Here is a 22,770-nt window from a genome sequence, read left to right on the forward strand (position 1 = left end):
GCATCCTCAGTGAGAAGCCAGGCTTGCTGGAAGACCAGGCCGCCCCTGAGCTCTGTAAGTGGGGTTGGCAGGAGCAACTGCAGGGATGAACTGCACCTGAACCCATGTGCAGACCGGTGGCCCAGCTGTGACTCAGTGTGTCATGGTGGCATCTGTGCTTAGGCTGCATCTTGAGAGCCTGCACCACTGCTTCTTGAGTGATAAGCAGGGGTGCAGACTTCCCTGCAGGGTGGGCGGTTATGCCCGGGCTTGGACAGGGGTTGGGCATTATGGGGTCTAGGCAAGTAGGTAGAGGTTAATGCAAAGCCATTAGGTCAAGGGTGGTGGGGGGCTTTACCAGTGGACCCACAATGGAATGCTTACAGAGTGGCTTAAAAGTATTTCCTTGCTGGAGTCAGGCAGTCTGCGCTTAGAGCCTGCCTGGTATCTGCATACACCTAGGGAAACAGGCTGGGGGGGGGGTCAGTTCTTCAGGGCCCATCCTAAGATGGGTGAATTAAGACCCTGGGAATGTGGGGAGTACCTCTGAGTTTGTCTGTGCTCCAAGCATTACCGGGAAGGACTGCCTTTCCACTCCAGTATGACCCAGGCCCATCCTCAGACAGCAGTGACACCCGCTCCTGCTGACTTGCAGGTCTCACACACCGACTGGGTGTGAGTGGAAGTCAGTGTACACGTGGGCTGGGGAAGATGTGTCCTTAGGTTTCTGTCACTACTTCCTGTGGCCTCCTCAGACATGACTTTGTGACTCTGCTCTAAGTGAAGGATAAACTCAAATACCATGGCTGCTTTTCTGTGTCAGGAAATAGCACATTGTTGGTAAGTATTAACAACCCTCCTAAATCTCCACCATTCATTTCCCGAGGACCCACTCGTGTGAGTTTGCTGACATCAGTCAGTGTTTGATCCATAGGTCTGACCTCCTCCACCTCACTTTGAGGTTTATTCAAGTTGTCTTCTAGTCATGGTTTCTGTGTATGAGTCACGCAGTCCTCTGTTGTGTTGTGGTTGTTTCCTGTCTGGGCCTAGGATGAACGGTTTACTATGCAGGTCTTACCTGTGCTGTGCTGTGTACATACGTGTGGTTGTATAAGTAGGGTTCACATGACCAGCGTATAGGAAACACATAAGTTAAGGTGGTCAAGGTGAAGGCTCTGTGGAGGGATGGGAGGAGGGCAGGTCTAGAACGTTTCCATCAGGCCTGAAATTCCCTCCTGCCCTTTGCAGTCCACTGTCACCATTCTCTTCCACCTCACGGAATCCATCTGCTTTCCTACTCTATACAATTATCTTGCTGTGCCTGCCTCTAGAGCAGGAGCAAATGCTGGGAAGGAAGCAGGGAGCAAAGGCACCTTACACACTGTTGATGGGAAGGTAAATCCCGCAGCCACCATGAAGGCCATGTGGAGGGTCCACAGGAAACTAAAACAGAATTATCCTATGACTCTGCTATGCCACTAGGGGGTACTGTTAGCTCAAGGGATGTAACTGAACAGACATACCTACACACACATAGATTCTGCTGCATTATTTTTAATAGCCTGTCTGTTTGCTGAAACTACTCTAAGAGTCTCATGGCAATTGCTTTGTCTTTATACAGATATGCATATATATATATGAGATGCTTATGTGAAATGATATATATGTGATCTGTAATACATGGTATATATATTTTGTATATCACATATCACATATACCACTTATTTAATATATACATATATGAAGCCATAGACACACACACACACACACACACACTCATACACATATATACACAATAAGGACAGAGGTTAGTGATCTTGAATTTTTGATACCAGAAGGCTGATGGAACAATTGATTTTGAAAGACTGGCTGGAGAAAATAGCTCCTCAAAATCCATTTGAAATTAACTAAGAAAAAGGCAGAATAAGCTGGAAACATGACTCAAGTGTTTGAACACCTTTATCATTCTACATACTAGCTTAGCCTTGAGTTTAAACCCAAGTACTTTCCACCTTCAGTATAGAAAAGGACATAGTAAATGGCACAATGAAAAATGAACTTCAAGAGGAAAAGGACAGGAAAGGGCGTTAAGATGAGGTGAATTACTTTGCAACACTATTTACCATAGCAAAGATATGGAACCAACCCGGATGCCCCTCCGTTGATGAGTGGATCAACAAGATATGGTATTCATTATACACAATGGAATTTCTGCCATCAAAAAAAACAACATCACCCCATTTGTAAGGAAATGGAAAGACTTAGAAAAAATCATATTAAGTGAAGTAAGCCAGACTCAAAGGAACTTAGGCTCAATGGTTTCCCGCATTTGTCATAATCAGTAGAAACCTTGGCCTCTCCTAGCAGAGATTTACAATAGAGCAAAACCTAGATACATAAGGCCATATAGTATGAAGCTAATTGAAAGGACCTCCAGGATATAGAAACAAAAGACATATAATGAATGATTGTTGTTCTTAATGTACTATGTTATCTCTCATCTGTTTTGCTGTCCCTTGGTTATCTCATATTGTTACAGCATTTTACCTCGTTATCTGATATATTGTATATATGCTTATTTGGTTATTTGAAATAGGATAGGCAAGGGGGGAGCAAGATGAGGGGCAGGGTTGGGAAGAGGGAAATGCGGACCAAGACATAAGAAAGGGTAGCAATGTTTGTGAAGTAATGCACCTTCTATCTGGAGAATATAATGTAACCCTTCTATTAATTACAATAAAAATATATGAAAAAAGATGACGTGAATTAGATTACCTTCATCTTGTAAATACTAAAATAAACCCTGTGTACAAGTTGTAATAAGTTTAAAATAAAATTATAATTGTACATATAATATCAATAGTACCATTCATAGAAACTTTTGTTTTTTGCTCTCTAGTAATGGGCCTTGACCTCAGAGTCTGGTTGCAGTTTTGCAGATTTCCCCCCTGACTGCAAGTACTTTACCACTTGATGCACAACTCCAGTTCTATCCTTTTGCTCTTAACTACAAATAAGAGTCTCATGGACTTTCCTTCCCATCATGCTTTGGAATTCTGATGCTCTTATCTCAATTTCTTAGGTAGCAAGAGACACAGGTATGAGCCAGGGGCATCTTGCCAATAGTCATTCTAACATCATGCATTAGCCATACAAGGCGAGATTCCAGCGTAATGTTTCTACACATGTATATAAGAGCCAGACCAAGGGGAGGCATTCTTAACTAAATAGTCTCATTCTCTTTGTGAGAGGAATGGTGATGGTGGCTCCACACTGGTTCTTGGCCCACTACAGGGATGTCCTTTTCTGGAGAATAAAATCCTATTTCCCCAAACTATTCATGGCATATAATACATTTGCATCCTCAGGGATCCTCAGCTCTGATGAAAGAGAGAGAGGGTGCTAGTCAGCACTAGTGATGGGGACTGGAACACACCATCTCAGAAGCTCCCACAGACCAGCTGTGGGCCAGGGGGTGGCCATCCCTGCAGTCCACTGCCAGGACTGCCAGGGCCCAGGAAACCTCCCTGCCTGGGAACTGAATCTTTTGAAATTCATTTTGTCTTGCTCAGCAGAACTTGGGGCTCCAGCTCATGCCAGCTCTGCCTGGGTAGCAAAAGGATTCCCTGCTGCCCCACTGATGTCTTGGTCAGGATCTCCAGGCACAGCTGGCTCTCCAGAATGCACAGCACCTCCCAGGAACACTGTCCCACTGACAACAAGAAGGACCCCAGGAGTACCACAGGTTAGGCTTGGATTCAGGTCCCGGGCATATAGCATGCCTTCCAGGGGCCTCTAACCTAGTGAGGCGCCACCATTCAGCAAGGTGCACCAGTCCTACTAGCTCTTCTTCTCCCCAGTCTCCTCTGGCCTTGAGTTTCCTGTCAAGTGAATCTACAGTGTCCTCACCTCCTTCCCACATTTCTCATGTGCATTCTTAAGGCACACTAGGACTCTGAATTCCTTTCCAGGAAGAAGGGAACCCATGCCAGCTACACAAGGAGAAAGATGCAGAAAGCTGATGAAGCCTTGAGGATAAGCAAGGGACAATCAATGCTGGTCATTTAGACAGCGGACCTGCTTGGGTCTTGAGCTCAGTACAAACACAACAGAGCAGTCATATCAACAGTAGCCTTGTGGTCCTGAGACTACACACTCTCTCTCTCTATGTCTCCGTCTGTGTCTATCTCTTCTCTCTATCGCTTTCTTTCTATCCCTTCTCTCTCTCATTCTCTCTGTCTGTCTCTCAATTCCTGTCTCTGTCTGTCATCTCAGATACTGGATACTCTGCACTAATTACAAAGTGGATCACAGGGTAGAGAGGATCTGGGTCTCTGAGGTCTCTGAGATCTCTCTAGCTCTCTCCAAACCTGCACATGGATTTTGCATCCTCTTTCCAGTACACTGACTCTGCTCCTGAAAGTGTGTGTTTGCTGCCACTTGCATGGATTGCTCATCTGATCATGGGTGGACTAGGTTTGCAGTTTTGAGGATTGAAGGGGCATTGTTCAATCGTTGAGGGGAGAAATCAAGGGTTTCCTACATGGTAGGCAAGTAAGTCCTTCTCCCACGGGACATTCTAAAGCCCTGCTTCCCACTTAGACATCACAAAGAGTCCTCCAGTGAGGGCTGTGCTCACCCTGTTCCACAGCAGCTGCAACCTCTGTCCTCCAAAGTGATGTCTTCTGCCCGGGCGCTTCCCTCTGCTGGCAGTCTGGGAGGGCTGTACAAGGGCAGGCATATCCAGGAGAAGATAGGGCAGTGATGTTGCCCATGGCATGCAGTGCCCACTTGTTGCTAGTGCCCAATGACGACCTTCTGCTGCTGCCCCTGCACTGAGGTTGAGCAATGCCCCCACCTTCCCATTCTGCTATGTCCCTGGCTGTCTGCTTCTGACTCACTTTGATCCTCTGAGATGACCTGCACCAGCTCCAAGTCTTCTGGACTCAGGCAAGCAAGTGTTTCTTCCTGGCCTTGATGATGATGTCTTGGGTCTTCTCCTGGTTTGACACCTGAGTCCCAATAGAAAAAAACCATCAGGTCCACAGTCTAGTTTACCTCCCTTCCCTCAAGTCCGTGGCCCGGGATCATCTGGAGCCATCTCAGTGCACAGCAGAAGAATCAGCCATGGAGTGCTGCTGAGGAGGAGAGCAGAAGGGGAAGAGGAGAGCTCTCCAAGCTGCCCTGTGGGAAGGATGGACCTTCCACTCTCCTCAGCAGGGTGCCACCTCCTCCCAGACAGAATCCCATTTACATCTCCTGCCTATGGACTCAGGAATCAAGTATGCATTTCCAAATGACTTCCCAGAGAAATTCAGCCAAGCCCAAGAGAGGGAGGAGGCCCAGAGGCAGAACCCCAAGGCCTCCTACCACCAGGCCTGCTCTGGGGCTGGAGAATGCAGTGGTGGAGGACACAGCCTAAATCAGTTTGTGCTCTCTGAGGCCCTCACCAAAGCAGTCAGGAAAACTCAGCCTCCTAACTAGCTGCTAAAAACAGCCATTGTAATGTGTGGCTTGGAGAAGACTGGATTGAGGAAAACTTCTTGAGGAAGCATGAGGAAGGAGAGGCTACAAATGATTCCTGCACAGGTGCGCCCTTGGAAGAGGAAACAGACTTCTGGGGCAGTTCACTGTGCACAGACTCTACTGTTGGTGCCTTGCACACCAGCCAGGCTCTTACCATCCTGACTGGCTCTGACACCACCTTGTGGCTTCGAGCTGGCTTGGCCAAGCACATTTTTCGGGGATTGTAGTCTACTAAGCTGCAATCCCTCCTTCCATCCCTGACAGCCAATTTTCTACTGGATATCTGCTGGGGAAAAATCCTGGTCCTGGCATATTGAAGACACCACGGGAATGCCATCCTGCCCACTCACCAGGATGCTCTTGTAGACATGTCCTGTGTTCTCAGGCAGGCTCCCCCTGCTTGTGATACAGAGGCATGGGGAGCTGCTGCTGTCCACGTCTAAGCCCCAGCTCTGGCCTTTGCTTCTGGTGGCCTCCATTGTCTTGGAGCTGAAGAGAAGCTTGGGCTACAGCGTGTCACTCTTATCCAGGCTGACACTGAAGTTGAATGGGAGGCACAAGCCCCCATCTGCAGGGACAGAAACATCAGCAGAGGCTGAACGTGTGTGGGTGTGCCACCACCTTGGAGGAGATCAAAGGCTTTCCAAACACTCTGGGGGGGGGGTAAGTGTGGGGGGGAGTTTGTGCAAGAACAGTCCTTCCCTGGATTCTTGGTTGTACTTCCAATTGTCATAGGAGTGGGGTAGAGGTGTAGGGTATCCCCTTTGCTTACTCTTGAGAGGATTCTCCCTTGAGGCTCCGGTGCAGTTTGGAGCAGGAAATGGCAGCTGACTACATGCTCCTCTGTGTGGTTCTTCAGGGGTATCCCAGTTGCTGCATCTGCTGGCAGTTACACACTTAACTTGCTCCTGAGATGTCAGCTGGAAGCTGGAACTGAAACTGAGGTCAGTGTTGTGGACATGGGGGCTTCAGAGAAGGTCTGGCTTACTGGAGGAAATTCCCCAAGACCACTCCCAGAGTCTGGTCTCCACTCCCCTGCTTGATTGCTGCTTGAGTTTATGATCATTGGCCTTCACCCATTCCAAACCACAGTGCGGATTTGAGGGATGGATCCAAGGACACACAAGAGGAGGAAAGTGAGGCTCAGAGCTGAGGCCACTGAGCCCATCAACAGTGATTCTGTCAGTGAGAAGGCAGCCCAAAGCACTCACAGCAATGCCTGTCCACTCATCTCTTCCTGGCTTCCCAGTGACTGAGAGCTAGGAAGGTTTTGATGGTCAGTCTAATGCGGGCCTCCAGGGCACAGGATAAGTGGGGCAGGGTGTCACCGTCGTGATCATGCCATTGTCAGAGTTGGCCTGGTTTTCAGAGCCAGGTGCCCATGCCACATGAATCCCTCCAAAGAGCCCTTAGGGTCTCAGTCACCGTGGGACACATCTCAGCCCTTCCTGACCCCATTTTAGGGACAGCCCTTCTCTCCTTCCTCTATGTCAGGCCACCCACCTGGAATCTTCACTGAGCCACTCCAGGGCCCTGAACCATGACACAAAATTTTCTTCTCCCAGGAGATAGTAACTAAAACTGTGTTATATTTAACTACTCCAAGATTTCATCTTCCTGGGCAGAAAGAGCAAAAGACAATGAAGAGACTGGGCTGGCCTGAGCTCCCTGGGAAATGCCCCCCTCCTCTGTGTGTTCTGGCCACCAACCCTCCACTGAATATCCCAAGGCTACACGGGATCTCACAGCTGTGTCCTCACACTCAATCCTGGGAGTTCTCCTGGAGGCCCCTTCCATCCCTCTCTGACTGGGTAGGACCTCTTCTATCTACCCATTGTCCCCATGCACATAGGGCAGCTGAGGCAGGCCTCATTGAACCTCAGTGCCTGTCAACACCCTCCTTGTCCTGTGTGGCCAGCTGTTACTCACCTTAAGTAATTGCAAGATTTTATGTATTTCCTGGAAGGGAGAAGGGAATGCAGTCAGAATGGGGCCCCTCCCGTTGTGAACTCCAGTGAGAACCAATTCTAGCCTGGGGATCATGTGTGCATACACAGGAGTGGGCTGGGGACCCAGGTTCAAGGACTGTGTTGTTAAACACTTTTGTGCTAGGAGATAGACTGTTTCTTCAATGGAAAGGCCTTCCTTGGGCCAGAGGTTGTGTGTCTCAGGAAAGCTGGGTTTCATTTGGGCTCGACAGACCTCCCTGGAGGGATTTCAAGTTCCAGCTGGGCTATGTGGGCACAGCTCAGTGGTAGGGGAGATCCTGGCAGCCCCTGGCCAGAGGTGCCTAGGACTGAGCTCAGAGGATGTCCTTGGGGCTGTCAGGATTTCCAGAGCTCAGGGCGCCCAGGGAAACTTTTCTTCCATCTCCAGGATCCCACTGGGCCCTGGCTACTCAGATCATGGACACTCTGATAGGCCATGTCAATCATCCTCAGATCTGTCAAGAATATTACCAGGTTGGGAGCCGGAGTTTGGCCTAATTGTAGAATGCTTGCCTAGCATGCACAAAGACCCGGGTTCGATTCCTCGGTACCACATACATAGAAGAAGCAGGAAATGGTGCTGTGACTCAAATGGTAGAACTCTAGCCTTCAGAAAGTCCAAGGACAGTGTTCGGGCCCTGAGTTCAAGCCCCGGGCTGGAAAAAAGAATTTTGGGCCAGGAGTTTGACCTAGTGGTAGAATGCTTGCCTAGCATGCACAAAGACCCGGGTTCAATGCCTCGGTAACCACATCCATAGAAAAAAATCAGAAGTGGTGGTGTGGCTCAAGTGGTAGAGTACTAGCCTTGAGAAAGCCCAAGGACAATGCTCAGTCCCTGAGCTCAATGCCCAGGACTGGCAAAAAAAATAGAATATTCCCAGGTGGGAACGATGGCCTTGGTCATCCCCTGTGGGTTGGGTTGGTGTTGGTCAGGGCCAGGGCCACCCACACCCAATCCCACAAGACTGCTCTGCGAGCTCTCTCCCCACAGGGCCTCCCACTGCACAGTGTCCTGGGGATCAGGGGACACGCTCAGTCTTTCCTTCTGGGACTCTACACTGTTCTAGGTCCAACTCTGCCCTGGCCTATGCAGAAGGCAAAGTCACAAGCACACTCCTGCCCACCCCTCCCTGTGGACTCTGCCAATGCCGGCTTCTGCTGGCTCCAATTTCTTCATCCACTCTGTCCCCTAGCTCACCAGAGTGGCCATCATCAAGGGTGAAAATCACCCCTCTACTTGTGTACCCTTGGCATTGAGAAGGAAGTCCCCAGAGGTAGGCAAGGGTGTGTTCTTTCTCCCTCGGGTCATTGGCCCAGGTCCTGGTTGCTTCTCCTGAGTGACAAACTTGCAGGTCTCCTGCCAGAATGGAGCAAGTTCCATGTGAAGACTCTGGCCCATCAATTTTCCTAGTGCCTTTGTCTTCCTCTTGGAACTGACATGGCCTTTGTGCTGGACCATCGCTCCTACAAGCTGGCAGCCCAATTCCAGCTCAGGCTCTGCTCCAGCCCTCACTGCTATGCCATCTCCCCTGGGAACCCCGCCTCCTCTGTCTGCTTCCTCATCTGGGTAGTGTGCCTCACTTCAGGGGGAGAGACTCAGGGTCTCCTGCCTGCTGCCTGCCACTGCAGATACACCCTAGGTGGCATGTTGGGCTAAGGCCTCCTCAGGACTCTGCAATAGTCATGTCTTTGTCCTGTTTGGGCAGCTCCAATGCCAGACTACGTATTCAGTCTTTCCCTCCAAGGAAGAGGAGAAAACTAAAATCCAGAGAGGACTGGTGACCCGTCCACTGACTTGAAGTTCAGCAAGGGAAGGGGACCTTGAGGCTCTGAGCAGAGTCCAATCCGCTAGTGTTTCTCTGTGTGTGAGGCTCCCTAAAGGAGGAGAACACACAGGGCGAGCACCATGGGCCTTCTTCACAGTCCTTTCTGACCCCAGCTGAATCAGGGAGGGTTTTAGACTCAGGGGAAACTTGACATTTCTCCTGATCCAGTCCTCGTGGGCCTGCTAAGAAAGCTGCCTCTGTGCAGCTGGGAGGGGAGTTTCCTGGCCCAGCTGTGTATTCCAGTGTGCTCTGTGGAGGGGCTGCTCTTTGTAAGGCAGCTACCAGAGAAGTCAGGAGAGAAGCCCAGGCAGTTTCCTCTTACCTCATTTTGTTTGTTTTCTAACTTTTTATCCCTAGTTTAAAACACCTCAGGGCCTCAATGTGGCCCTTGAAATTTGAACCTACAGGAGCTTTACCCTTTGAGCAACACTTCCATTTCCCCTTTGAGAGAGTACATCTTACAGAATTGACTGCTAAGCTAGCTAGGAATACAAAGCTAAGTAATCCTCTTTTCTTAGAAGGAAGATAGTTGGAGGGAAGAGGCAGTGGTGCTTGGCAGGACCATTTCACAGGACCCTGGGCTGTCCACAGCTGCAGCTGCTGGCTAGGTACCTGTCAGCTGAGCATGAGCAGCATCTGCTCTGTAGCTGGGCTCAGAGCCACACACTGGCTCCAGATGGATATGGTGGGTCTGGGTATGAGAAAGCAAGCCCAGTGAGTCTTAAGTGTGCTTAGACCCTAGGAATGCCCTGTAGTAATCGCATTAGAGCAGGCCTCTTTTGGACAATGCCTCTAAACAATTAGGCTCAGGAGTCAGTGGGAGGCATCTGGAGACAGGGAAGCGTGGTCTGGGAAAAAAGCAGCCATTTTCTCTGAGGCTTAGAGCACATTTCCCACAAGAGGGATGCTGGGGCCCTGGGGAATTTGAGTTCCCAATACTAGGTATCCAGTGGTCCCTGGAAAACCGTGGCTTCCTCTACATCATCTAAAGTCCTCTTAGGACTCCACATGCCCTGACCCGCATAAATGCCTAACTGATTTCTCTTTTCCTTCCTCCTCAAGAGAAGTGAAGGAGTTTTCACAAGGGCTTTCAGGGTGGCAGTGATTCCTTCATGTGCCACCTCCCCCTCTGCCTTCTGGTCTTCACCTTCTCACACATTCTTATACCATACCTTTAGCAGGAGCTCTCTTGCTCATGGCAGTTGGTTTTCATGAGCAGTCATGTTGGCCAGCTTGTGGAATGTCATCAAGGAGCCTCTGTAGGAGGGGCAGAGAGAAGGTGACAGTTGGAAAAGGGGGTGGGGTGGGGGGGGAGGGAGTGGACTCCATTTTAATGAGGCAAACAGCCTTTCTGTGGCTACAAGAGGATTGAAGAGGATTTCACTGAGCTCCAGTGACATGCGGGCAAGGAACAGATTTGTCTTCCTGGGAGAATGTGGTAGCATCCAATTTCGACCAGACAGCTCAGCTTTCATTTCTCTTGGACAGAGATATGTGGCCCCTAAAGAAAACTGGGTAGGCAGGAGTCAGCAGGATTGCTTTTCAAGTCTGTGTAACACCTGATGGTCAAGAATTTTCTAAAATGTGTTACAATTGATTGGGACTGATTTTAAAAGATAAAAACTTACACACATAATCCTTCAAAGTTCTTCTAACCCTCGGGTGTCTGTTACTATTTTTTTCTTGCTTTGCATCTGTATTCTTAATGCTCAAGAGAAAATATTAAAGTAAAAAATTACCAAAAAAAACTGTGTGTGTTCATATTGAGGCAGACAAGAGGTGCCTTAGCTGGGAGGGCCTTGGCAGGAAGTATTCCATCTAAGGGCTGCAGCCTGGATGTTTGGGACCAAGCTCAGTGAGTGTGATGCCTCCCTGTTTGCCTACACACCATCTACTGTGTGGTAGGGACCCACCTGCAGACCTCTTGCCATGTTCTCTGTAGACAAAAGATGGCTGTGTTTTGAGGGGAGAGATGATGATGTGGACTGAGAAGTTCCTCAGGAGTTAAAAACCCTGCACAGGAAGTCTGTGTGAATCTTTCTTGGCACTACCGCCAACTTCATGTGCTGGAAAATAGAGAGATGCTGGAAGTACAGGGCGTGGACAGGGACCTCGGCCTACAAGGAAGGATGTGGCCTGCCCATGGACTGAGTAGCAGGACAGTGAAAAGAACAGACAGGGAGTGGCCTGTGGGTGGCTTGCTTTGGAAGCCTGTGCTAAACAGGGTGGGACTGGGCTTCAGTGAGGGCTCTGATCACAACCCCAAGATTCAGTAGAGAAAGTCCAACCACAAAAGAGTCTCTACTACACAGGCTACAACATACCACGGCCAACTCAACCCAGAATCTGTGCATCCTGATCTGGGGCCTTCATACCATGGTCCCCCAGGCAGGCGGTGATCACGCAGGAGGACACTTTGTTGAAGGGTGTCACGATAGCCCAGATGCTGGGGACTAAGTGCTCACTGCCTTTCTTATGCCTCTGGGATCAGATGGAGCCCCCACAGTACTGGGTCACTACCAGCTCGAACAGATCCTAGGGAAGATGGCTAGTGTCACCAAGCTCTGTCACACACCACAGTGCGAGGTCCAGACTCCGGGATCCCTGTCCCCACACACAAGAAGACAGAGCTCAGAGAGTGGAGAAGGACCTTCATCTTGTGTGAGTACTGGGTCTGCTATCTGATCCCACTCTCATCCCTTTAGGGACTGCAAGGAAACAAGGGCTCCCCAATTTCCTCTGTCCTTCCAGAAGGCTGTGTGGTCCAGGCAGCACCTTCTCTGGGCCCTGGGCCAGCCACCTCATGTCTGTCTCTAGATCCACTTGCATAAGACCCACCCCTAGAACTAGTGCCAGTCCCGTGGTCTTGTGGCCTGGCCACACATCAGGTGCACATCGGGTGGCTGCCTAATGCATTCTGAGGCTCCCCAAGGCTCCTCCTCTATGAGGATGACCCATGCGCTGGATGCCTGGCCTCCTGCCCAGGGCTGGATACTGCAAAGTTCCATCTCCTCTTTAGGGAGAGCACTTCCCCCATTATTCCTAGACAAAGCCTTGCTAGGTGTGCTGGGGGGGGTCAGGCTGGAGCAAATTTCACAGGTTCCAGGGAAAGGAACTAGGGGCCAGGCAGCAGAGGGCACAGGAAGCCCACCACTTCCAGCCCAGCCAAGCCCTCACCACATCCATCCTTGTGAGCTGCACTGACACCACGTGGGGAATCCCAGCCAAGACAGGAGGCAGCTCCTGGCTGTGCTCACTCTGTCTGCTCACCAAAGGAGGATGGCAGGCTGCTTGGGCAGCAACTCAAGTGCTGGCCAGCTCAGATTGCCACAGAGCAGAGGAAGCCTGCCCCGTCACCACAGCCAAGGAGCCACCGGGCTCCCGGTGAGGACCGCAGGCAGCTGCCCTGTCTGGACTCAGCGACAAAGCCAGGTTGACAGGAGGCTCTGGCAAAGTCCCTCTAGAGCCAGTGTGCCCTCTGCACCCAGGGAGAGAGCCATGGTGGCCGGTGGCTCCATGGCAGCACTGGATATTTAGGTTCCTCAGCATGGAGCAGCACAGCTGACATGCAAGACGTGTCCACCTCAGCCTGGGATGCCCGCGCATTGTACAGATGCAACTCCGGGGTCAAGCTGGAATGTGAGTCCTCTCATCCTGGAGGCTGCTGTGTCTTCAGGCTTGAGCTCCAAAGTCATGGTGGAAGCTGGCTCCATGTCATCCCTCCAAGAAGGTGTGGGATGCCACGGCTCCTCCAAGGTAGAGCAGCAGAACTAGTGCTTCTCCCAAACACAGGGCCAAAGCTGGTGTGTGCACCAGAGACAGCCTGGCAGCCAAGGCCAGATTGATGTCTGGCTCCGCACTGGAGGCTGTTTCTCCAGAACTGACACCTGGAGCCCAGTGGACAGCCTTGGAAGCTGCTCCACCGCCTCTGTGCCTCACCACCAAGTTGGCACAGGGCTGTGATTCTGCACCACATGCTGTAGCTCTGTCCACACAGGGCACTACCATCGGTACTGCAGTAAAGGAGCACGAGAGGAGGGGCCCTGCAGGTAGAAGAAAAGACGCATGCCCAGAAAGACCTCCAGTTCTGTACTGGAGGCTGCTCCTCTGGGATCGGGGACCGAGGCTGAGGTGGAAGGGTGCTCCTTATCAGTAACATATTCTGATGCTTTCTGAGCACTGTGCTCCAGAGCCACGCAGGTAGATTTTACAGATTTGGCCAAAAAGTCCAGCTTTCTACTGGCCCTGAGCACCCGAGTCAGTGCTCCTAGCAGAGAGAGCAGCCCAGCTGGTGCTCCCGCAACAAAGAGCAGCAGAGCCAAGGGCAGAAGCAGCTCCAGCGCAGCTCTGAAGGCTGCTTGTCCAGGACCTGGAGGCACAGCCGAGGTGGACGCTGGCTCCTCCTCAGCGATGGCTTTGGCTACTCACTGGGGACTGAGAGCAGGAGGCAAGCTGGAGCAGGGCTCCATCTCCCCATCACTCCCTGCTGCTTCTCCCACACTCAGCCCCACAGCTGCCTGCAGCTCAGCACTGACCGGGGCTCCCTGGCCACTGCCACCAAAGCCAGCGTGGGAGACGACTGCACTTCAGCACGACTGCTCTTGCCCCAGTGGGACTCGACAGCAGGGCCCGCGTGGCACAGGGCTCTTCCTCCTCAATGGGTGGCTTGGCTCCCACACACCTGTAGTCCAGCTTCAAGGCTGAAGTGGCCTCTGCTCGGGCTCCTGCTGGGGCTCCTCCCGCTGGGCTGTGGCCTTCATTCATGGCCAGAGCTGAATGCAGATCCCATTTGGGGTCCTGTCCAGCACTGGGGCTGCTGGTGGAGGTGCAGGACCAGACAAGAGCTTCTCCATGCCTGCTTTGCTCCCCGTCTTTGACAGTTCCCTCAACACCTCCTCCCTGAGGTTTCCACCATGACAGCTTCCTCACAGCCTATTGCTCAACCACCAGCACCCACCCTGGGGTTCTCTGGCTCCTGGCCCCTGCCTACTTTGGGGGCCTGCTCCCAGCCGTGCCCTGCAACTTCCACCCTTTTCACAGGCTGCGTGTCAGTCCCAGTCTGTGCACCCATAGCCTCGCCCTGGCTGCACTCCTGGATTCCCACTGTGTCAGGATGTGGGAGCCATGGCGCTCCAGGTCTGAGCCACACATATGGATGCTCAGGTGAGCCAGGAGGCGCTCGAGGCAGCCATGCTGTGGCTGGCAGTCCAGCCAGGTGCTCAGGAGGCAGGAGACAGCACTGCAGGCACATGGGTGGGGAGCACACTGTGAAGGAAGGCCAACAGCTCCCCTGCTCAGCCTCACACCCCTCTGAAGTGTTCCTATATAGCAAAGTCTAAAAACACATAAACTGAGGAGTCCCTGGAGGGTAGGTTGGGTGCCCATTGTCAAGCACCATTCTGGTACAAGTAGAACACAGGATTAGTAATCCTTAATGTGAAGGACCAGAGTATAGTCAGAGCCACATCGCAACTATCATTCTGTTGTTTGGTTGGAGTTTACATGAAGAATTTTTGGTATGTCCTGAATGGTAGGTCAATGAAGGTGAAATGTGGCATCATGTCCTCAGAGAGGATGGTAGATAGATGATTCGCCCCATGCCCTGGATTTAATATCCAAAGAAAGTGCTCATGGCATGGACCAGAGAGCCACTGGTCTCCTGACATCAGGAGGGAATTTTAAAGAAAATATTCCTAGTATGGCAATCTTGCCAAGGGCTATCTACAAATTCAATGCAATAGTCATCAATATCCCAATGTCATTCTTTAAAGAAATAGAAGAGGCAATCTAAAACTTTATATGGAATAATAAAAGACCCCGTATAGCAAAAACACTTCTTAGCAGAAAGAACAGCGCAGGAGAAATTTCAATACCAAACTTTAGACTCTATTACAGAGCTATAGTGACCAAAACAGCTTGGTACTTGCACATGAACAGGCCTGAAGACCAATGGAATAGAACTGAGGACCCAGATATTAAACCACAGACCTATGGCCACCTAATCTTTGATAAGGGAGTCAAAAAATAGAATGGAAGAAAGACAGTCTCTTCAACAAGTGGTGCTGGCAGAACTGGTTAAGCACCTGCAGAAAAGTAAAGTTGGATCCTTCTTTGTCACCCTGCACCACGGTTAACTCCAAATGGATCAAAGACCTGGAGGTTAAAGCAGATACACTGAAAACTTTACAAGAAGGAATAGGAGATACACTAGGTCTCCTTGGTTGAAACTTTCTTAATAAGGACCCAGAAATACCACTCAGAGAAAATCTGGATAAGTGGGACTGCATTAAACTGCAGAGCTTCTGTAAGGCAAAGGACGTAGCTAGCAAACTAACTAGAAAGCCTGGAGTGGGAGATCTTCACTAACCATACAATGGACAAAGGCCTCATATCTAAAATATATCAACAGCTCAAAAAATTGAATCACTCCAAAGCTAATCTCCAAAGAAACAACCATCCCATTAAAAGATGAACCAAAGGCTTAGAGTCTTCTCTGAAGAAGAAATAAAAATGGCCTATAGACACATGAAGAAAAGTTCGACATCTCTGGCCATAAAAAAATCCAAATCAAAACAACTCTAAGATTCCACCTCACTCCAATTAGAATGGCCATGATCAAGAAATCCAGTAACAACAGATGCTGGTGGGGATGTGACCAGGAGGGTTCACTACTACACTGTTGGTGCGAGTGCAAACAGGTTCAACCACTATGGAAAGCAGTATGGCCCTTTCTCAAAAGACTAAACATAGAGCTCCCCTATGACCCAGCAATCCCACTACTTGGCATTTACCCAATAGTCCAGAAACAAGGACATACTAAATCCACTAGCACAACGATGTTCATTTCAACACTATTTACTATAGCAAAGATATGGAACCATCCCAGATGCCCCTCAGTTGATGAGTGGATCAACAAGATGTGGTATTTATACACAATTGAATTATATACTGCTGTCAGAATGACATTGTCCCATTTGTAAGGAAATGGAAAGAGTTAGAAAAATTCATATTAATTGAAGTACACCAGACTCAAAGAACATAGGCTCAATGGTTTCCCTCATTTGTCATAATTGGTAGAAACCTTGGGCTCTCCTAGCAAGATTTACAATAGAGCAAAACCTAGATACATAAGGCCATATAGTATAACGATAAATGAACGGACCTCCAGGATATACAACAAAAGCTATATAATGAGTGATTATTGTCCTTAATGTACTATGTTATCTCTCATCTGTTTTGCTGTCCCTTGGTTATCTCATATTGTTACAGTATTTTACCTTGTTATCTGATATGTTTATTTGGTTATTTGAAATCAGATAAGGAAAGGGGTAAAACAAGATGAGGGGGAGGGGGAGGGAGATGGGGACCAAGACATGAGAAAGGGTATCAATGTTTGTGAACTAATGCACCTTCTATTGGTGAATATAATGTAACCCTTCTATTAATTACAATAAAAAACATATGGAAAAAAACAAGAACATGACTCAAATGTTGGCCTAAATCAAATGGAGTGAATGCTAGTAGTTCTGTAAACTTCCTTGTTAATGTCTATGTGTGCCAAATTGCAAATATCAGACTCTTTGTGAGTGCATTATTTTAATATTCAAAATGGATGTTTGAAAGTAGTAGTTTCATTTAACTTGCAGAACTCATAATGTTTAGGTCCATAAGCCATAGTTCATAAGTTCATATGAGAGACCTTATTTTGTGTTTTTTCACAGATCATCTCTGAATATGTCCTCTCACTTAGAAGTTAGTATTGATTAGAAAATCAAAACCTAAAAGGTTCATACATATACTCAAAATTAATCCCAGAAGCTCAGACAATGCCTGTTGGAGTATAAACAATATTCCTTGAAATCATTTATGTACACAGACTTAAAAGTGCACTTAGTAGATGTAATTACAACTTTTACAACAGGGTAATCAACTAACATGTCCATAACAGTTATTGTCTGCATTGCTGGGAGTTTCATAAATCAATCTGAAGCCATGTAGGCAGCTAGTTGCTTCTTCTCTACCTGTTGATATGAAATGTAAACCAGCAGCCATTAAAGAAAGACAGAAATCTTTTATAGCAGAAAGTGATAATTGACAATTTCCTATTCTCAGAATTCTATGTGCTTTGTAATCATTGCACTCTATTTCTTTGGAATGGAAACTTTCCCAGTGATGGGACTCAACAACGATGGCTTTCCTCTGCTAATCAGGAAGTGAATTTGTTAATGAAGTGCCCATGATGACTCGGGAAATATTTCACATGATCATTTTTACTAATTCAAAGGGAGTCATTCCTAAGTGTTCTGTTGTTTTGCTTAGTGGGAGGAAGGGCGAAGGTGGCTCCATGCTCAGTCTTGGCTTCTCCTGGAGGACAAAGCCATATTTGCCCAAAGAATTCATGGCAAAAAATCATTTGCATCTTATGGAATCCTCAGCTTTGTAGAAGAGGGACAGAAAGCTCGCCAGCCATAGTGACAAGGACCGGAACACACCAAACACCTGAGAAGCAGCTACAGGCCATTTGCTACAGGCCAGAATGGTGCCATCCCTGCAGTCCAGCGCCGGCAGCTCTCAGGGCCTGGGACCCCTGCCAAGGAGTTGAATCTGTTGGAATCTATTTTGTCTTGTTCAGGAAAGATCTTGGGACTCTAGCTCATGCCAGCTCTGCCTCCAGGCAGCATAAGGGATGTCCTGACTCACTACTGCCTTGAAGATCAGGATTTGCAGACACACGTGGCTTTCCACAAGGAATGGCACACAGCTTCTCAGAGCACTGTCCTACTGAGAACAAGGTAGACTCCAAAGAGCACCACGGGGCAGGCCTGGACTCAAGCTCCCTGCACAGCATGCATTCCAAGGGCCTTCAAACCAGTGAGCCCCAAGACCTCAGTACACTTGGCTTCCTGCTGGTTCTTCTTCCTCTCCAGTCTCTTCTGGCCCTGAGTCTTCTGTCAGTACAGTCTAAAGTGCACTCAACTCTTTCTACCATCCTGGATCCTCCTTCACATTCATGAGCCTCTCTAGGCCTCTGATTTCACTTCCTGGAAGAAAAGAACCCAGGCCACCTTCACAGTAGAAAGCTGAAGGAAGCTAGCAAAGGCTCGATGACAGGCAGATGGAAATCAGTGCTGGTCAACCAGGCAAAGCATTGACAGGGTCTTCATTTCAGTGCAAAGACATCAGAGCGATGACACAATACACAATGCACTTGTGGTCCCAAATCACAGGATGTCTCTCCTTTCTGTCTGTCCCTCCCCCCTCCATCCCTTCCCCCTCTCCTTACCCCTTTTCTGTCTGTCACACTTCCACTGTGCACTTCTCTTTTTCCATCTGAGTGTCAAACTCCTAAGCTGTTGAGTACTCTCATACTAAAGAGGAACATACTTGGCAGAGGAAATTTGGAACTTTTCCGTCATCTTTGAGATCTGTCTAGCTCTCTCTGGGCCTGCACCTGCACTTGTGTTCTGAATCATCTTTCCACAATGGTGACTCTGTTTCTGAAAGTGTGCTTTTGCTGCCACTTGCATGGATTGATCATATGGCCTTTGTGGACTAGGATTGGATCCTTCAGCACGGAAGGGGCATCTTTATTCACTGGTCTGGAGAGAGATGAAGGGTTTCCTGGCTGCTGCACCACTGAACACCCAGTGTGAGATTCAAATAGGAAGCCAGGCTTCCTGTTTGTGCTAGACAAAGTGTCTTCTCGTGAGGGCTTCCAGGTCCCATAGCAACTGTGTCCTCTGCCTCCAAACAGAGGTCTCTCTCCACTGCCTCTTCCCTCCCCAGGAAGGCAAGTTAAGGAAGAGAGTGCCCTGCAACATCCAGCAGCCCATTGGGCAGAGATGGTGCCTGGAGCATCCAGTGCCCACTTGTGGTTTACTGCCCCCTCTCCACCCTTGTGCTACTGTCTAGGTACCTGGGACTGTGACCATGATTCTCTCCCCAGTCCCCTTCTCCCTGTGTGATTGACTCACTTTAATCCTCTGACACAATCTTCATGGCTTGTCCCCTTGTAGCAAGTATTTGTTTCTGTCCTGATTGGTCAGCTGGGTCAGAACAGGAAGGAAATCAGTGTGCCTTCCTTCCCACAGTCAGTGACTAAGGGTTCTTTGGAGACCTCTCAGTGCCCAGCAGAAGAATCACCCTGGACCTCTAAAAACTTTGATCCCTCAGGCCTCATCCTGTCCAGTAGCTAGAATTACACATTTGAACAACCAGCACCCAACTTTTGTTAATTCATATTCTGATCGGTTCTCAAGACCCTGTGGCCTTGTGAAGTTCCTGCAATTTCTCCACATTTCTCTGGCCCTAGAGCTCCCAGTCATTGCAGAAGAGCGACTGAATTCTGATAAGGCTCTACCAGTTTGGTATGGCTTTAAGCTCTATTAATATCGGGAAGGCTGGTAGCTTCCTATTCGTTAAGTTCATAAATGGTGTACTGAGTGGAGGAGAAAAATAGTGGCATTGACATTTAGTTTTGAGGAGAGAGACATTAAAAATTTTCCACAAAGAATCCTTCTCTTATCCAAATGAGGTAGTCCACAGCTGTATTACTAAAGGCTTTGCCCAGGCCCCACAGTGGACAAAAAAATAGGATTTATATAGTGGAGGTCTGGGTGAATCCAACGTATACAATTACCTTCTCAGGATTGCAAGAAGAAACACTGGCTGGGAAAGGGAAAAGACAAAGCAGAGGAGGATGAAGAACAAGTCGGTGAGCCAGTGGGCAGGGCAGGAGCCCTGAAAATGAGGCACAGGGGGAGCCCAGCTCACACTTCAGCTCACCAAAGCTCCAATATGACCACTCTTGTGCCTCTGCAGCCAAGAGAAGGGACTCCATCTCAGGTGCTCAGAAGCCTGTGCAAGGTGCACAAATAGCTCCAGTCTGAGTTCCTGAAGACTCCCTGAACACTTCTCCTAGAGGCTTGGCTGGTAGACAGGAAATCTGGTGAGCATGGGAATGGGTGGGTTTTGGAGGTCCTTGCCCCTGCACCCCTCTTGCTCTGGGTATAGAGAAGAGCCAGCTTCTCCTGGGATCAGGGCCCCAAATTGTATCTCCACTGCCCTAGTCCATATTTCCACCTCACAGTCAGAGCCCCTCTCCCCATACCACCTCCCTTCTCCCTATGCAGACAAGGATGGAGGTCTCAGCCCCCATGTGTAGTGTGACCCACACCCTGCTCCACGTGGATCCCTGGGCTCCAACAGGTCATGCTGAGATCCTGGTGTTTGCATGGCCTTATTACCAATAGGATGTAACCAAGATGATCTACCAAGCATTTCTGCCAGCTCAACCTGCAAAGTAAGTTGGCCTCAGGAGGGAGCACCCAGGAAAACTCCACTCCCTTGGGTACCTGGCAGTCGGAGTTGGCCCTCCCAGACAGTATGAAAATGCTTTCAGGAATCAAAGGATTCTAGAAATAGGCCCTTCCCAATTTGCAGAAGCCTTTCCAGCTTTCTGTCCCTGCATGAAAGGAATAGCTAAAGAGGAGCTGGCTCACGACTTGTGTTCCTCAAGAACTGGTTCCAGGCCCCAGGTAGAGGCCCTCTGCCTAGAAAGCAGAACTGATTACCCTAATGCTGCAACGTATAAGCAAAAAAAAAATGAAATTAAGCATCTTTTCAGATAGCAGGTATGTTTTTGCCAGTTCAGGTCCAGGAGGCATTCTACAAAGAAAGAGGCCTATTAACCTTAGCAGGAAAACAATGTGGACACAGTCTGGCTCCCCTGAAAGCTGGCCATTATATATTGCCCAGGCCCTGGAGGAGAGGGGAAACAAGACTACCGACAAAGCAGCCAGGCTGACAGCAACAGGAGAGATGAAGTCGTGACACCTCTTCCAGAACTCCCCAAAAGCCTGCTTACTTAGATGAGGACTCACAGGTAGAAGAACAAATGCTTCTAAATACTTAGCCTTCAGGTTGGAAGACGTTACAAGACCAAAGAATTTTAATTTCTCTTAAATTGGGAAAACTTGTGTAATAAGCGCATCAAAACAACAACATGTGGGAAATGAAGCTTTGCCAGTTGTCAGGAACGTACTTTAGTCCCTCCTGAAAAATCTTGTGCACAGTTCTGTTGCTATGTGTGTCAGCTGACATCCAGTAAATGACAAAACAGCCTCTCTTCCAAAAGGAATCAGAGTTCACGGCACTTTTACCTGGGAAGTTGTGAGAAGTAGACTTTATGAAGGTGGACCTAGGGAAAGATGGGTATTTGACTCTGTAGACACTTTCCCAGCTCAAATACAGTAAGCTCAGAGGTTAGAAAGTAGCTGCAGGCGATAGTGTCTAGTTTTGGTTTCCTACACGTAGCTGGACCTAACAATGGGCCAACATTTGTGTCTCATGTCACTAATCTCACCCTCCTCCCAGCCAAATTAAAATGGGTGAGAGGCTTAAGGTTCTTTTGATTTGCAAAGTGAGATCTGGTATTTTAAAGCATAAAGCTGTTTACACTGTAATCAGGTCCCAGCTTAAAAAAAAAAAACATCCGTGAATTTGGAATTTATTTCCTTTGGCTAAAATCTGGGGTCAACTATCTCTAAAAAAAAAAAAATGAAGAAAGGAAACAGGCTGAGCATGAACTTCTACCAGGGAAGACTATTAAAATAGAGCAGCAAAGGACACAGCCTTCACTCAGCTTGGAGACTGTGTGTCTGAGCTGGAAACAGAAGTTGGGTTTCTAGAAGGTCTAATCAAGGACATAAAGGTTAATAAAGTCACTAGGTGAAGAAACACGAAGGGGTTTTTGGCTGGGGCCATAATGGAGTGTTTACAGCTCTGCTGGGGTCAGGCAGTCTGTACTTTGGGGCTTGCCTGGGATCTGTATGCCACTGGGGAAACAGGATAGAGAGCAATCCTTCAAGTGGTAGAAATTTAAATGTGAAGTTCTATTAGGATCAGAAACTTTGTCGGTTGTGTCCATCTAAAACTGCTTGGGTAATAAAGAACCAAGAGAAAGGGACAGGCCAAGAAGTCCACACATGGTGGGACAGGCCCTAGAAGGAGTCCACACATGGTGGAAGAGTGTAATGCCTAGATTTGAGGCTTCCAAAGACCACCAAAGAGCCGAATCCAATGTAAATGCATGAGGCTTTTTTTGCAAGCTCGAGCCTGGACTCACAACCATCACTGATGCAGCGGGTCACAGTTGAGAGCCCCGACTCCTTTCTTCCCAGGGTTTTTTATAACCCACTGACCATATGGGGCTAGTTGACCATACACAGGGGTCAATAGGATTGTAACCTACAGGTCTGCATAATCTTGCTACGTCACAGTGAATGATCCGTCAAAACCTAACCCATTTCTGGGAAGTCATTTGAACTACCCTATCTTTTTCTACCTGACTTTGGCACGCAGCCTTGGTGGACAAGAGGAGGGGTCAGCAGCTGTGGCAGGAGGTGGGGGAGCTGCCCATCTGCCCCTTCCTGATTGGGCTGGTCCACTTA

General features: G+C 48.8%; 1 long non-coding RNA gene across 2 annotated transcripts; it reads right to left on the reverse strand.

Moving 5' to 3' along the window:
- Positions 1-4,771: 4,771 nt before the first annotated feature.
- LOC150060113 (uncharacterized) lies at positions 4,772-10,573 on the reverse strand. 2 transcript variants are annotated; one of them, XR_016536434.1, is made up of 4 exons: positions 10,492-10,573; positions 6,278-6,432; positions 5,856-6,073; positions 4,772-4,991 (listed from the first exon to the last, which is right to left on the reverse strand). It is a non-coding gene; the product is annotated as an uncharacterized LOC150060113 (long non-coding RNA). The 2 variants fall into 2 exon arrangements; XR_016536435.1 differs by lacking the exon at positions 10,492-10,573 and adding an exon at positions 7,435-7,498.
- Positions 10,574-22,770: the final 12,197 nt, after the last annotated feature.

The sequence above is a fragment of the Megascapheus bottae genome, chromosome 8, assembly GCF_031878675.1.
Source record: "Megascapheus bottae isolate mThoBot1 chromosome 8, mThoBot2.hap1, whole genome shotgun sequence".
Taxonomy (NCBI): Eukaryota; Metazoa; Chordata; class Mammalia; order Rodentia; family Geomyidae; genus Megascapheus; species Megascapheus bottae.